Source organism: Nicotiana tomentosiformis, chromosome 3 (assembly GCF_000390325.3).
Source record: "Nicotiana tomentosiformis chromosome 3, ASM39032v3, whole genome shotgun sequence".
In the NCBI taxonomy this organism is placed as follows: domain Eukaryota; kingdom Viridiplantae; phylum Streptophyta; class Magnoliopsida; order Solanales; family Solanaceae; genus Nicotiana; species Nicotiana tomentosiformis.
In genome coordinates, this window is record NC_090814.1 from 41,989,540 (window position 1) to 42,004,555 (window position 15,016).

Sequence of the window (15,016 nt, forward strand, 5' to 3'; positions counted from 1 at the left end):
TTTTTTTCACTAAAGTCATATAACTATGTTTTTTGCACATAAAAATTATAAAACTTTTACTGACTCACACAAAAATCGTAGTGACCAAAAAATACAACTTTGCGATGGTATTTTCTTATTCCATATTTTTCAGTCTAATAAATAATAATTCAATTAAAATAGAAATGACCCAACCCAACCTCACTTCACCTTACCCAATACCCATATATATAAATTAAAATGATACTAAAAGTGAATCCTCCAAAACACGATACTTCTATCTTTTATTTTCTTTTCAAGATGTTCATTCAAATTGATAGGACTATTGTTTCAAGAGCTTTTTAATTGTCCATACCTTTTGTTACTGGGTCAGAATCTCACGCATTTCAAACTAAGTTATTTTTGGGGGAAGGGCTCACTTTTAGTATTATTCTAATTTATGTATAAGGGTATTGGATCGGACAGGTCAGTCCCGATCCAATATAATTGACTGGTCGATCGAAATTAATTACATTCGCTAGCCAAAAAGTGAATAGAATATGTATATTTATGTATATAATACACATATGCAAAAATATATATTTTATTATTATATTTGGAAGCGCATATATATATATATATATATATATATATATATATATATATATATATATATATATATATATATATACAATAAAAAAATAATAAATTTGGAATAAAAAAATATTATCGAAAAGTTGTGTTTGGTCAATATGATTTTTGTGCGAATTGGTGAAAGTTTTATACTTTTTGTATGAGAAAGCATAGTTATACGGCTTTGGTGAAAAATAAATCATAGTTACATGACCTTTTGTAAAGTTTACCTAATATTTCTATTATAAAACCAACTTTAAGTATTCTTCGTATTTTCTTTTCATTGCTACCGGGACCGGCTCCAACGTTAGAAGTAGTAAGGCTTGTGCCATAGGCCCCCAAATTTGGAGGGGTCCATTCTTTTAAAAATAATAGGTTCATAGGTATTTAAAAAATAATATTTAGTACTTTTAATACAAAAGTTAAATTTTTAATATAAAAAGAAAAAAAAAACTTTTTAGATTTAAAAATAAAGTAATAATTTGACTTACCTAAAAATGGATAGATGTATAATTTTTCTAACGTTTTAATTTTTCACTTTTTACTTCATTAAAAATTTTACTCTCTCTTCCTTAATTTGTCCAAGTCAATCTTTCTTTTTTCCAATCTCTTCATATTTCAACAATACTTTCAAGCTTCCAATAGTTCTATACTTCTATTGCTCTATAAAATCCTATCTAGGATCAACAATATCTGAAGAAAGATTATCAATTGAAAAGGAATAATAAGAGAAAATCGATTATAAAAATATTATTAACAACTTTGTATCTCAAAAAGTTAGAAGAATATACTTCAAATAAAAAGATATTTTATAACTTTCTTTTAAAAGTTTATGCTTCATATTAAACTTTGGTTTTAGACCCTGTATAAGCTTGAGCCGCCCATGACTACTACTAACAGTATCAATATGCATGTGCAACTTGTCTACTCATTGGGAAAAAAAGTAGTATTAACATAATAATTAATTGAAAATCTGAAATCGAACCATAGAAAAGCTATCACGGATTAGAGGGGGAACCGTCCACTGGCTTGTCTCCTGCAAAAATGGAATGAGAGAAACACTCTCATACATATATTATATACATATAATACAGAACTAAACGAAAAAGGAATAGAGAAATGGTTGTTTTTACCATATCCTTAGAAAGAGGACCCACACAATACGGGCATCTCATATTACTACTACTTTGTCTCTTCTCTGGTTTGGTTCCTTCATCATCATCACCAATTCATCAATTCTACAGAGAATCTCTGCTTTATGCAGTTGGGGGCACTGGAGCAATAAGAGTCACCAAATCCTTGCGTTTTGGAGAAGAAGATCAACTAGCTCTTTTTTTCCCAAACTAATCAAGTTAACCGCGATAAAAGAAAATAATAAAATACCATATGATCTTGTAATAAACTTAATTGAGATAGAAGTACTAAATTTCATGCATTAAATATAAATATAAATATTAACTTCAACCTCCAAAACTCACAATATCATCAATTATATTTCAAAATTTATCCACACACTTAACTTACTCTCAAATAGGACATTCAAAGGCCGAGTTATAAAGGTTGTATACCCTTAAAATTGGATAACAATTAAACTTATAATGTGGATTTAATGATACGTGATTTCACTTAATACCAATTGAAATATATAAAAATTAATGAAAGAATTATACAATAAAGTAAATCAAATCAGTATTTGAGTAGAACTCAACCCTTGAGTTAGAGTATCCTCGAACTGGTCGATGCAAGGACAATAAAAATACAATAAGCTGAAGAACAAGAGTGTGAGCGAGAAAGAAAATTATATTATTTTTTTCTCAGTTATGTCCACAAAATGGTTAGAATTTCCCTTTATATAGTAGAGAAATTCTATATATTGTACAATTCAAATTACAGAAGGAAATCTCATGAGTAGCTAAACAACCGTTCTTGATTCGATCTGTTCCGAGATTTCTGCCGTGACCTTCGACCAGTCACGGATATCTCATTTTTTCGTTATTATGCTATCTTCGATATTTCCGTTATTATGCTATCTTCGGTATTGCTTGAAGCCTGTCTTGTTTGGTCTCAATTATTGTCGGCTTCTATCTTAGCAGGTGTCTCGAATCCCGAGCTCGGTATCTTGTCTTCGTGCCTTGACCCGATCCACTTCGGAATCGACCTTCGATGCAGCTTCTTGGTCTCGGTCAGCATAGAAAAATCGGGTGGGCCCGATTTTAACCGTATACAGATAGTCCCCTCGTTTTTTGGAGTATAACAACAAGAAATGAACTGTGTCTTCGATTCTCTAGTTTGACCTATTACGACGTCATCATTGTCATGATGTCATCCTCGTAAATGACCGAAAACGTCCTGTCAGTATAGTTCCCCAAATCATTAATGAGCGTCAGATGATGGTCGGCCACTAGTGCTTTTAAATTATCGCTGTAAATCCCATAAATAGGCCCTCTCTTCATTGATTCAAATTTTACTTTCACTTTCTTTTCCAAAGCCTTTACCTCTTTCAAGTTTTTCCATTTTGCAAAATCCTCAGGTTTTGTTGTTAACCCCTTCTCAAAACACCAAATCCTACTACTTCTTTCTTTCTTCAAACCCATACGAAAAATAGCAAAAATATCAAAAACGGTACCACAAAAAGAAACTGCTTCGGTGCCGTATCGAAACCTGACGCTGGGTTCCCCGACTTCAACCGGGATCAGAGCTTCGTTGCCGTATACTAAAGAAAATGGTGTTGCCCCCGTACTTGATTTTGACGTCGTTCGATACGCCCAAAGGACTTCGAGCAATATTTTTCTCCATTTTCCCTTGGCGTCATTCGATCTCTTCTTTAGATTTTGAATGATGGTTTTGTTTGTTAATTTGGCTTGTTCGTTCCCACTAGGATGATATGGTGTCGACAGGATTCTCTTTATTTTGTGATCTTCAAGAAATTTTGTCACTTTGCTGCCAATGAATTGGTTTCCATTGTCGCACACGATCTCGACAGGCATCCTGAATCGGCATATAATGGGGTCCCAGATGAAATCTATGACTTCTTTCTCTCTAATTTTCTTGAAAGCCTATGCTTCAACCCACTTAGAGAAATAGTCAGTCATAAACAAAATAAATTTAGCTTTACCTGGGGCCGATGGCAGAGGGTCGATGATATTCATTCCCCACTTCATGAATGACCATGGGGATAAGACTGAGTGGAGTTGCTCTCCGGGTTGGTGAATCATCGGCGCATACCTTTGACATTTATTGCACTTTCGAACAAACTCTTTTGTATCTTTTTCCATATCGGCCCAATAGTATCCTGCTCTTATGACTTTGTGAACCAACGATTCGGCACCGGAATGATTTCCACAAGTGCCCTTGTGGATTTCTCGTAGGACGTAGTCGGTATCTCCTGGTCCCAAACATATTGTCAATGGTCCATCGAATATCCTTCTAAACAATGTTCCGTCTTCGGCCAATGTGAATCGTGCGGCCTTCGTTCGTAGAGTCCTCAATTCCCTAGGGTCCGATGGAAGCTTCCTGTTCTTTAGATATTCGATATATTTGTTCCTCCAATCCCAAGTCAGACTTATGGAGTTGATTTCGGCGTGTCCTTCTTCGATTACTGACCTTGAAAGTTGTACGGCAGTCCCCGAGATAATCTCGCCATCTTCGAATGATAACCCCAAATTTGCAAGGGCATCGGCCTCTCTGTTTTCTTCTCGAGGCACATGCTGTAAGGTCCATTCTTTAAATCGATGTATAGTCACCTGGAATTTCTCCAAGTACCTCTGCATTCGATCTTCTCAGACCTCGAAAGTTCTGTTGACTTGGTTTACCACGAGCAGGGAGTCACATTTGGCCTCGATAACTTCTGATCCCAAACCTTTAGCTAGCTCGAGACCTACAATTATGGCCTCATACTCGGCCTCGTTGTTAGTTAACTTAGAAGTTTTGATAGCTTGCCTAATTGTATTACCCATGGGCGGCTTCAAAACGATGCCTAGCCTGGACCCCTTCGCGTTTGAAGCACCATCTGTAAATAGGGTCCACACCCCAATGATGTACCCGACTTTATTAATAGTTCCTTTTCAACCTCGGGTACGAGGGCTGGCGTAAAGTCGGCCATGAAGTCCGCTAAGATTTGAGACTTGATAGCCGTTTGGGGTCGATACTCGATATCGTACCCACTGATCTCGACGGCCCATTTGGCCAATCGGCCCGAACGTTCGGGCTTATGCAAAATATTGCGAAGAGGATAGGTAGTCACCACGCAGATCGGGTGACACTGAAAATATAGTTTTAATTACCTAGAGGCACTTATTAGGGCGAGTGCTAATTTTTCTAAGTGTGGGTACCGGGTCTCGGCCTCACCTAGAGTTCGACCAACATAATAAACAGAAAATTGCGTACCTTGTTTTTCTCAAACTAGAACCCCACTTACCGCGATTTTCGAGACTGCTAAGTACAAGTATAGTTGCTCGTCCGCTTTTGGAGTATGAAGCGGTGGCGGGCTTGAGGTACCGCTTTAGTTCTTCCAATGCTTGTTGGCATTCCGGGGTCCATGCAAAAAATTTTTTTTTTTTAGCAGTGAGAAGAACCTGTGACTTCTATCTGAAGACCTCGAGATGAATCGGTCTAGGGCGGATATGCGCCAGGTTAATCTTTGTATGGCCTTAACATTATCCACAACTGTGATGTCTTCGATCGCCTTGATCTTATCGGGATTGATTTCGATAGCCCGATTTGATACCATAGAGCCGAGGAATTTGCCCGAGCCGACCCCGAATGTACATTTCTCCAGGTTGAGTTTCATGTTGTATTTCCTTAGTATATCGAAGGTCCCCTGCAAATGTGTCAAATGGTCCTCTGCTCGCAAGGACTTAACTAGCATATCGTAAATATAAACTTCCATTAAATTACCTATTTGTTCTTCGAACATTCGATTTACTAAGCGTTGATAAGTGGCACCAGTATTTTTTTGTCCAAACGACATTACATTATAACAATAGGTGCCGTATCTATTGATGAACGAAGTCTTTTCCTGATCTTCCAGGTTCATTTGTATTTGATTTTGCCCGAGGTAGGCATCGAGAAAACTAAGGATCTCGTGGCCGGCCGTGGCATTGATCATACGATCGATATGCGGTAGAGGAAAAGAGTCTTTAGGACATGCTTTGTTTAAATATTTATAGTCTACGCACATTCTAAGTTTATTTCCCTTTTCAGAGACTACGACTACGTTTTCTAACCATTCAGGGTATTTTACCTCTCGAATGGATCCTATTTTGAGAAGTTTGGTTACCTCGTCCTTGATGAAAGCCTGTTTTACCTCGGATTGGGGTCTTCTCTTTTATTTTTACCAGGCGGAACTTCGGGTCCAAGCTTAGTTGATGTGCAACGATTTTCGGCAGGATCCCTATCATATCTAAATGAGACCAAGTAAAACAATCCATATTATTGATAAGAACTTTGATGAGTTATTTCCTGAGCTCGGGGGTTAACCCCGTACCCAGGTATACCTTTCGATCGGGTAGATGCTCGATCAGTATGACTTGCTCCAGTTCCTCGACCGTCGATTTGGTGCCGTCGGAATCCTCGGGGATTATAAAGGATCGAGGGATCCAAAATTCATCGTCTTCGTTCGTTCCCTGCTTCTTTGATTGAGTAGAGGCCGGTAGTTGTGGTTGCTATTTAGCTTCCTTTTTTCCTTTGGATTCCGATCTTTTTGTTGACAAAAGCGCTGATACCAGTATGACTTCGTCGACCACGAACATCTCTTTGGTAGAAGGTTGTTCCCCATACACCATTTTTACTCCATCCGGTGTTGGAAATTTCAGCATTTGGTGAAGGGTTGAGGGGACCGCCCTCATATTGTGAATCCATTATCATCCGAGCAGTGTGTTGTATCTCATATCACCTTCGATCACATGGAACTTTGTTTCTTGAATAATTCCAGCTACATTTACTGGTAGGATGATTTCACCTTTAGTTGTTTCGCTTGCCATGTTGAAGCCATTGAGAATCCGAGCTGCAGGTACAATCTGATCTTGTAGGCTCAGCTGCTCCACGACTCTCAATCGAATAATATTGGCCGAACTTCCTGGATTAATTAAAACACGTTTAACCTAAATTTTATTCATAAGTATAGAGACTACCAAAGCATTATTGTGGGGTTGTGAGATCCCTTCTGCTTCCTCATCATTGAATGATAATGCGCCTTCTGGCGCATAGTCTCGAGTTCATGGAATATCGATCCCACCAACGATCATGCGAATCACGTGTTGTGGTTCTTCCTACTTGTTTTTCCTGTTTGCGTCTCGGTCTCTGAAATAGTTTTAAGCTCGATCGCTCAAGAATTCTCGAAGATGACCCTCGTTGAATAGACGGGCCACCTCCTCCCTTAGTTGCCTGCAATCTTCGATTTTATGACTATGTGTACCATGGTATTTGCATGTTTGATTTGGGTTTCTTTGGGATGGATCGGTTTGTAAGAGTCTGAGCCAGGAAAATTCCTCATCTGCGATGCCCGCAGATGCCCTTAGGAACCGCAGGTGTTGAAGTGAGGAGGATCAGCAAAGTCTGCAGGTGCGACGTTTTTTCCGCATTTGCAATCGCGCAGATGCGGATTATAGATCGCAGGTGCGAGGTTAGATAGGAGTAAGTGGTTTGCGCAGAAGCGCTCATTTATCCGCACAAGCGGGCACGCATGTGCGAGCCCAGGCTCCGCAGGTGCGGAAATGCCTAGGCAGAACCTTTTTAAGTGAGACTCCGAGATTTTTGGCCATTTTCATCATTTTGAGCTCGGACATTGGAGGTTTTTGAGAGGGATTTTGAAGCGATTACTGAGGTAGACTTCTTGTATTCGTTTTTCTTTAATAATGATATTTCCCCACTAGTTTCCCACCTAGTTGGTGTGTTTTTGAGGTGCAATTTGGGGGTTAGAGGCTAGGGATTTGGAGAGTAAATTTTAGGGATTTGAAAGACCATTTGGTGTCAGATTTTAGTAAATTTGATATGGTTAGACTCGTGAGTGAATGAGTGTTCATATGTTGTGACTTTTACCCGATTCCGAGACGTGGGCCTGGGGAGACTTTTTAGGGCGATTTTAGAATTTCTTGTTAAAGACTTGATTTCATTAATTAGCTTAGTCTATTATAGTTGTATTTATGATATGTAATTATATTTGGCTAGATTTGGACCATTCGGAGTCGGATAATCAAGGAAAGGACATTCTTACTGATTGATTAAGCTTGGTTCGAGGTAAATGGCTTGCCTAACCTTATGTGGGGATATTGCCCTTAGGATTTGGTACTGTTGTGATATGTGAGCGCTGTGTGCGCGAGGTGATGAGTGTGTACACGGGTTATTTGTTGTAAAATCCGATTTTTACTGAGTAGTAACCTGTTTTCATTCTTAATTGAGTTATACCAATATGTGTAGTTATCCGGTTTTGTCTAATATCGCATGTCTACGTGCTTTAACTGCTTATTTGAACTCTGTGCAGCATGCCTAGTTGATTTCCTATTTTTTCCTTGTTCTTTATCAGTCTAACTGTAGAATTCCTGCTGTTACCTGTGGTATTTATTAGTTGAGCTGCGTTTTTACTTTTGAGACTACGAGGCGGTTCCTAGGGAGTTCTCCCACATTTACTTTTGAGACTACGAGGCGGTTCCTCGGGAGTTCTCCCTGCACATTTACTTTTGAGACTATGAGGCGGTTCCTCGGGAGTTCTCCCTGCACATTTACTTTTGAGACTACGAGATGGTTCTTTGGGAGTTCTCCCTGCATATTTACTTTTGAGACTACGAGGTGGTAACTCGGGAGTTTTCCCTGCACATTTACATTTTAGGACTATGAGACGGTATCTCGGGAGATCCCCTACTGTTTATCCCTATGTTTTGTACTGTTATTTCGCTGTGTTTTCCTTTTGTTAAATTCCAGTCTCTTATTATACTGTTATATTCTCCTTCTTTATTTATTATATACCAGTGGGTCTGACCTGACCTCGTCACTACTCTACCGAGGTTAGGCTTGGCACTTACTAGGAATCATTGTGGTGTACTCATGCTACTGTTCTACATATGTTTTGTGTGCAGATCCAGGTGCTTCTTATCAACCCTGTTATTAGCTGAGAGTGCTTGCTGCTGTACGGAGACTTCAAGGTACATCTTCCGCGTCCGCAGACCTCGGAGTCCCCCTCTATTCTCTCCTATGTCATTTTCCTTCCGTACTTCTTTTATTAAACTCTGGTGTATAGAGATACTAGTTTTCCTTCTGTAGCTTGTGACTTACGATGTTTCGAGTTTTAGGAAGACTATGTATTTATAGAGTATTGGTTATTGTACATGCCGAGTGACATTGTTACTAGTTATTCAATTATCCATTGCTGTTAGTTGCCAAGTTTTACTACCATTTTGTTATTTCCGCATTGTGTTAGTCTTACCTAGTCGTAGAGACTAGGTGCTGTCATGACGTCTTACGGAGGGAGAATTGGGTCGTGACAAGTTGGTATCAGAGCTCTAGGTTCATAAGTGTCGTGAGTCACAAGCAAGTTTAGTAGTATCTCGCGGATCGGTACAGAGACGTCTGTATTTATCTTCGGGAGGCTATGGAATTGTTAGGAAAAATTACACTTCTTTGATTCCTTGTCGTGCGAAATTGTTGGCTTCGAAATTCTAAACTTTTGTATTCTATTCTCTTATAGATGGCGAGGACACGTACAGGAGGATCTAATGACCAGGCACCCGCTCCCCCTACTAGAGTTGCGAGAGGCCGAGGCCGGGGTAGAGGCCGAGGATGTCCACGCGGTGGAGCCAGAGCACCCGCACGAGCTGCTACAGAGGAGCCCCCAGTAGCTCCAGCTGGAGGGCAGGCATCTGAGGTACCGTTGCTGCACCAGCCCTCTAAGAGACTCTATCCCAGTTTTAGAGCATGTTCAGCACCTTAGCTCAGGCTGGATCGATTCCACTTGATCCTGCCACATCTCAGGCTGGGAGAGGAGCACAGATTCTCGTCGCTGGTACTCTAGAGCAGTGGGTTCAGGTCGACCAGGTTCCAAAGATTATACTGATGCAGCCGGTAGCCCCAGCTCAGCTCGAGGTTAGGGCAACAATTTTTGAGGCAGAGCAACTCAAACTTGAGAGGTACAAGAAGTACCACCATCCTACCTTTAGTGGATTGGCGTCAGAGGATGCCCAGGGTTTCCTGGAGAAGTGTCACTGTATTCTCCATACGATGGGTGTAGCGTAGTCGAGTAGGGTTTCTTTTACTGCATTCCAGCTTAGAGGAGCAGCCAATCAATGGGGGCGTGCTTATGAGTTGGGTAGTCCGGTCGAGGCACCTTCACTTACATGGACTCAGTTCTCGGACATGTTCTTGAGGGAGTATGTTCCTAGAGTCTCAGAGACGCATGGTGTGCGGAGTTTGAGTAGTTACGCTAGGGTGCTATGACTATATCAGAATATGCAGTTCGCTTCAGTGATTTGGCCCAATATGCACCAGCCTTGGTTGCCATAGTTTGAGAGATGGTTCGTCGAATTATTGAGGACTCCACCCCAGTATCAGGCTTAGCATGGCCCGGGAGTTGGAGATGGATATTTCTTACCAGCAGGTTGTGAGTATTTCAAGGAGGTTAGAGGGCATGCTTGCTCGAGAGAGAGAGGAGAGAGAGGCCAAGAGGTCTCGAGAGTCTGGCACTTATAGCGGTACTCGTGCCCCAGCTACAATTTTCCATGGTAGAGGCAATGGGAGTCACCCCGTTCATTCAGCTCTTCCAGCCACCAGTGGTATTCTGACCCCTTCTAGGCCCCAGGAGCCTTATTATGCACTGCCAGTATCTAGTGCACCTCCTACACGGAGTGCTTTTAGCGGTCAGTCCAGCAGACCTAACCCGAGCCAGTCACAGCAGCCACACTCTCTGAGAGCTTGTTTTGAGTGTGGCAACACTTGCCATATGGTAAGGGATTGCCCCAGACTTAGGAGGGGTGCACCTCCACAGACTTCTCAGCCACCGCGTGCTCCACTGGGTCCTCAGGCTATGATTACAGCACCAGCTACCGCCCCACCTGCTCAGCCAGCTCGAGGTGTAAGTCAGGGAGGTAGAGGTCGCCCTAGAGGGGGAGGCGAGGCCAGATATTATGCTCTTCCGGCTCGTACAGAGGCAGTTGTTTCCAACTCTGTCATTACAGGTATTGTTCCGGTCTGTCATAGAGATGCGTCGGTTTTATTTGATCCAGGCTCCACTTATTCCTATGTGTCCTCTTATTTTGCCTTGTATTTGGGCGTATCTCGTGATTCTTTGAGTTCTCCTATTTATGTGTCTACACTTGTGGGAGATTCTCTTGTTGTAGACCATGTGCATCGGTCGTGTTTGATTGCTCTTAGTGGTTTTGAGACTAGAGTCGATTTATTATTGCTCAGTATGGTAGACTTTGATGTTATCTTGGGCATGGACTGGTTGTCTCCCCATTATGCTATTCTTGATTGTCACGCTAAGACTGTGACGCTGGATATGCCAGGATTACCGCGATTAGAGTGGAGAGGTACCTTAGAGTATACTCCCAGCAGAGTTATTTCATTTCTTAAAGCTCAACGAATGGTAGAGAAGGGGTGTGACGCGTATCTACCTTATGTGAGAGATATCAATATTGATGCCACTACAGTTGAGTCAGTCCCAGTAGTGATGGATTTTCCAGATGTATCTTTAGCTGATCTTCCAGGCATGCCGCCCGACAGAGATATTGACTTTGGCATTGATTTGTTGACAGGCACTCAGCCTATCTCTATTCCTCCATATCGTATGGCTTCTCCTGAGTTGAAGGAGTTGAAGGAGCAGTTACAGGAGTTGCTTGATAAAGGCTTCATTCGGCCCAGTATGTCACCTTGGGGTGCTCCAGTCTTGTTTGTGAAGAAAAAGGATAGTTCTATGCGTATGTGCATTGATTATCGCCAGTTGAACAAAGTTACAGTGAAGAACAGGTATCCCTTGCCTCGTATTGATGACCTATTTGATCAGTTACAGGGTGCTAGAGTGTTTTCACTTACGTTCAGGCTATCATCAGTTGAAGATTCGGGAACCAGATATCCGGGAGATGACTTTCAGGACTCGATATGGTCACTACGAGTTCCTTGTGATGTCATTTGGGCTGACCAACACCCCAACAACATTTATGCACTTGATGCATAGTGTGTTCCGACCCTATCTTGACTCATTAGTCGTTGTGCTTATTGATGACATTCTGGTGTACTCCCGGACTCGGGAGGATCATGAGTAGCACCTGATGACTGTGCTTCAGACCCTGAGAGAAAAGAGGTTATATACAAAATTTCCAAAGTGTGAGTTTTTGCTAGACTTAATGGCATTCTTGGGTAATGTAGTATGGAGTGATGGGATCCAGGTGGATTCGAAGAAGATTGAAGCAGTGAAGAGTTGGCCCAGACCGTCCTCAGCTACAGAGATCCGAATTTTTCTTGGTTTGGCGAAGTATTAACATCGATTTGTAGAGGGTTTCTCATATATTGTAGCACGTATGACCAAGCTGACCCAGAAGGGAGCTCCGTTTAGGTAGATAGAGGAGTGTGAGGAGAGCTTTCAGAAGCTCAAGATAGCTTTAACTACAACCCTAGTATTGGTATTGCCTACAGGTTCCGGGTCTTATACTATATATTATGATGCATCGCGGATTAGTCTCAGCATGGTATTGATGCAGGACGGTAGGGTGATTGCCTACGCATCCAGACAACTGAAGGTGCATGAGAAGAACTATCTTGTCCACGACCGTGAGTTAGCAGCTATTGTTCATGCCTTGAAGATTTGGTGGCACTATTTTTACGGTGTACCTTATGAGATTTAAACCGATCACCAGAGTTTGCAGCATCTGTTCAAACAAAAGGAACTTAACTTGCGTTAGCGGAGGTGGTTGGAGCTGCTTAAAAATTATGATATCACCATTTTGTACCATCCCGGGAAGGCCAATGTGGTGGCCGATGCTTTGAGTCACCGGATGGAGAGTTTGGGGAGTTTAGCATATCTACCCGTAACAGAGAGGCTCATGGCATTGGATGTTCAGGCCTTAGCTAGCCAGTTTGTGAGATTGGATATTTCTGAGCCGAGTCGAGTATTAGCTTGTGTGGTTTCTCAGTCTTCTCTTTATGATCGCATCAGGAAGCGTCAGTATGATGACCCCCATCTGCTCGTCCTTAAGGACACGGTTCAGCATGCTGATGCCAAGGAAGTCACTATTGGAGATGACGGTGTGTTACGGATGCAGGGCAGGCTATGTGTGCCTAATGTAGATAGTTTGCATGAGTTGATTCTCTAGGAGGGTCACAGTTCGCGGTATTCCATTCACCTAAGTGCCACGAAGAAGTATTAGGATTTGAGGCAGCATTACTGGTGGAGGAGAATGAAAAAGGAAATAGTGGAGTATGTAGCTCGGTGTCTAGATTGCCAGCAGGTGAAGTAGGAGCATCAACGGCCAGGTGGGTTGCTTCAGAAGTTAGAGATTTCGGAGTGGAAATGGGAGCAGATCACTATGGATTTCATTGTTGGGCTTCCACGGACTCAGTGGAAGTTTGATGTAGTTCGGGTGATAGTCGATACACTAACCAAGTTAGCTCATTTCATTCCTGTGATGACTACCTATTCTTCCGAGCAGCTGGCTCGAGTTTATATCCGCGAGATCGTCAGGCTTCATGATGTACCGGTATCCATCATCTCTGACTGGGGTACGCAATTTACATCACGGTTCTGGAGGGCTGTACAACATGAGTTGTGTACTCGAGTGGAGCTGAGCGCAACATTCCACTCTTAGACGGACGGGCAGTCCAAGCGCACTATTCAGATATTAGAGGATATGCTCTGTGCGTGTGTGATGGAGTTTGGAGGTTCGTGGGATCAGTTCTTACCACTTGTGGAGTTTACCTACAACAACAGTTATCAGTTGAGCATCCAGATGGCACCGTATGAGGCTCTGTATGGTAGGCGGTATCGGTCTCCAGTGGGTTGGTTTGAGCCAAGCGAGGCTAGGTTATTGGGCACAGACTTGGTTCAGGATGCTCTGGAGAAGGTTAAGGTGATTCAGGATCGACTTCGCACAGCCCAGTCCAGAAAGAAGAGTTATGTGAATTGTAAGGTTTGCGATGTTTCATTCATGGTTGGAGAGCGAGTCCTGCTCCGGGTGTCACCCATGAAGGGTATTATGAGATTCGGAAAGAAGGGCAAGCTGAGCCCAAGGTTTATCAACCCATTTGAGGTGTTGTGAATTGATGGGGAGGTTGCTTATTAGCTTGCCTTGCCTCCCAGTCTAGCAGGAGTTCATCCAGTATTCCATATCTCGATGCTCCAGAAGTATCACGGCGATCCGTCTCATGTCTTGGATTTCAGCTCAGTCCAGTTGGACAAGGATTTATCTTATGTTGAGGAGCTTGTGGCTATTTTGGACAGCAAGTTCGAAAGCTGAGGTCAAAGAACATTACTTCCGTGAAGGTTCAGTGGAGGGGTCAGCTGGTCGAGGAGGCAACTTGGGAGACCGAGCATGATATACGCAGCCACTATCCTCATCTTTTCACCACTTCAGGTATGTCTCTATGCTTGTTAGAGGATGAATGATTGTTTTAAGAGGGGGAGGATGTAACGATCCGGCCAATCGTTTTGAGTGTATTAGCCCCGATCCTCTATTTACGGACCGCAGGTGCAGAATTGCACGTGCATAGAGGCAAGCGCAGAAACAGATTGGGATGTTTGGTCAGGGGTCACAGGTGCGAGGAAAATTCCGCATCTGCGATGCCCGCAGATGCGCTTAGGAACCGTGGGTGCGGAAGTGAGGAGGATCAACGGAGTCCGCAGGTGCGATATTTTTCCCAAATCTGCGATCGCACAGATACGGATTATAGGTCGCGGGTGCGGGGGCAGATGAGATTAAGTGGTTTGCACAAAAGCGCTCATTTATCTGCACAAGAGGGCGCATAGGTGCGAGCCCAGGCTCCGAAGGTACGAAAATGCCTGGGCAGAACCTTTTTAAGCGAGACTTCGATATTTTTGGCCATTTTCATCATTTTGACCTCGGACATTGGAGGTTTTTGAGAGGAATGTTGAAGAGATTACTGAGGTAAGCTTCTTGTATTCAGTTTTCTTCAATAATGATGTTTCCCTACTGGTTTCCCACCTAGTTGGTGTGTTTTTGAGGTGACGTTTGGGGGTTAGAGGCTAGGGATTTGGAGAGTGAATTTTGGGGATTTAAAGGACCATTTGGTGTTGGATTTTAGTAAATTTGATATGGTTAGACTCGTGAGTGAATGGGTGTTCATATTTTGTGACTTTACCCGATTCCGAGACGTGGGCCCGGGGAGACCTTTTAGGGCGATTTTTGAATTTCTTGTTAAAGTCTTGATTTCATTAATTATCTTAGTCTATTATAGTTGTATTTATGATATGTAATTGTGTTTGGCT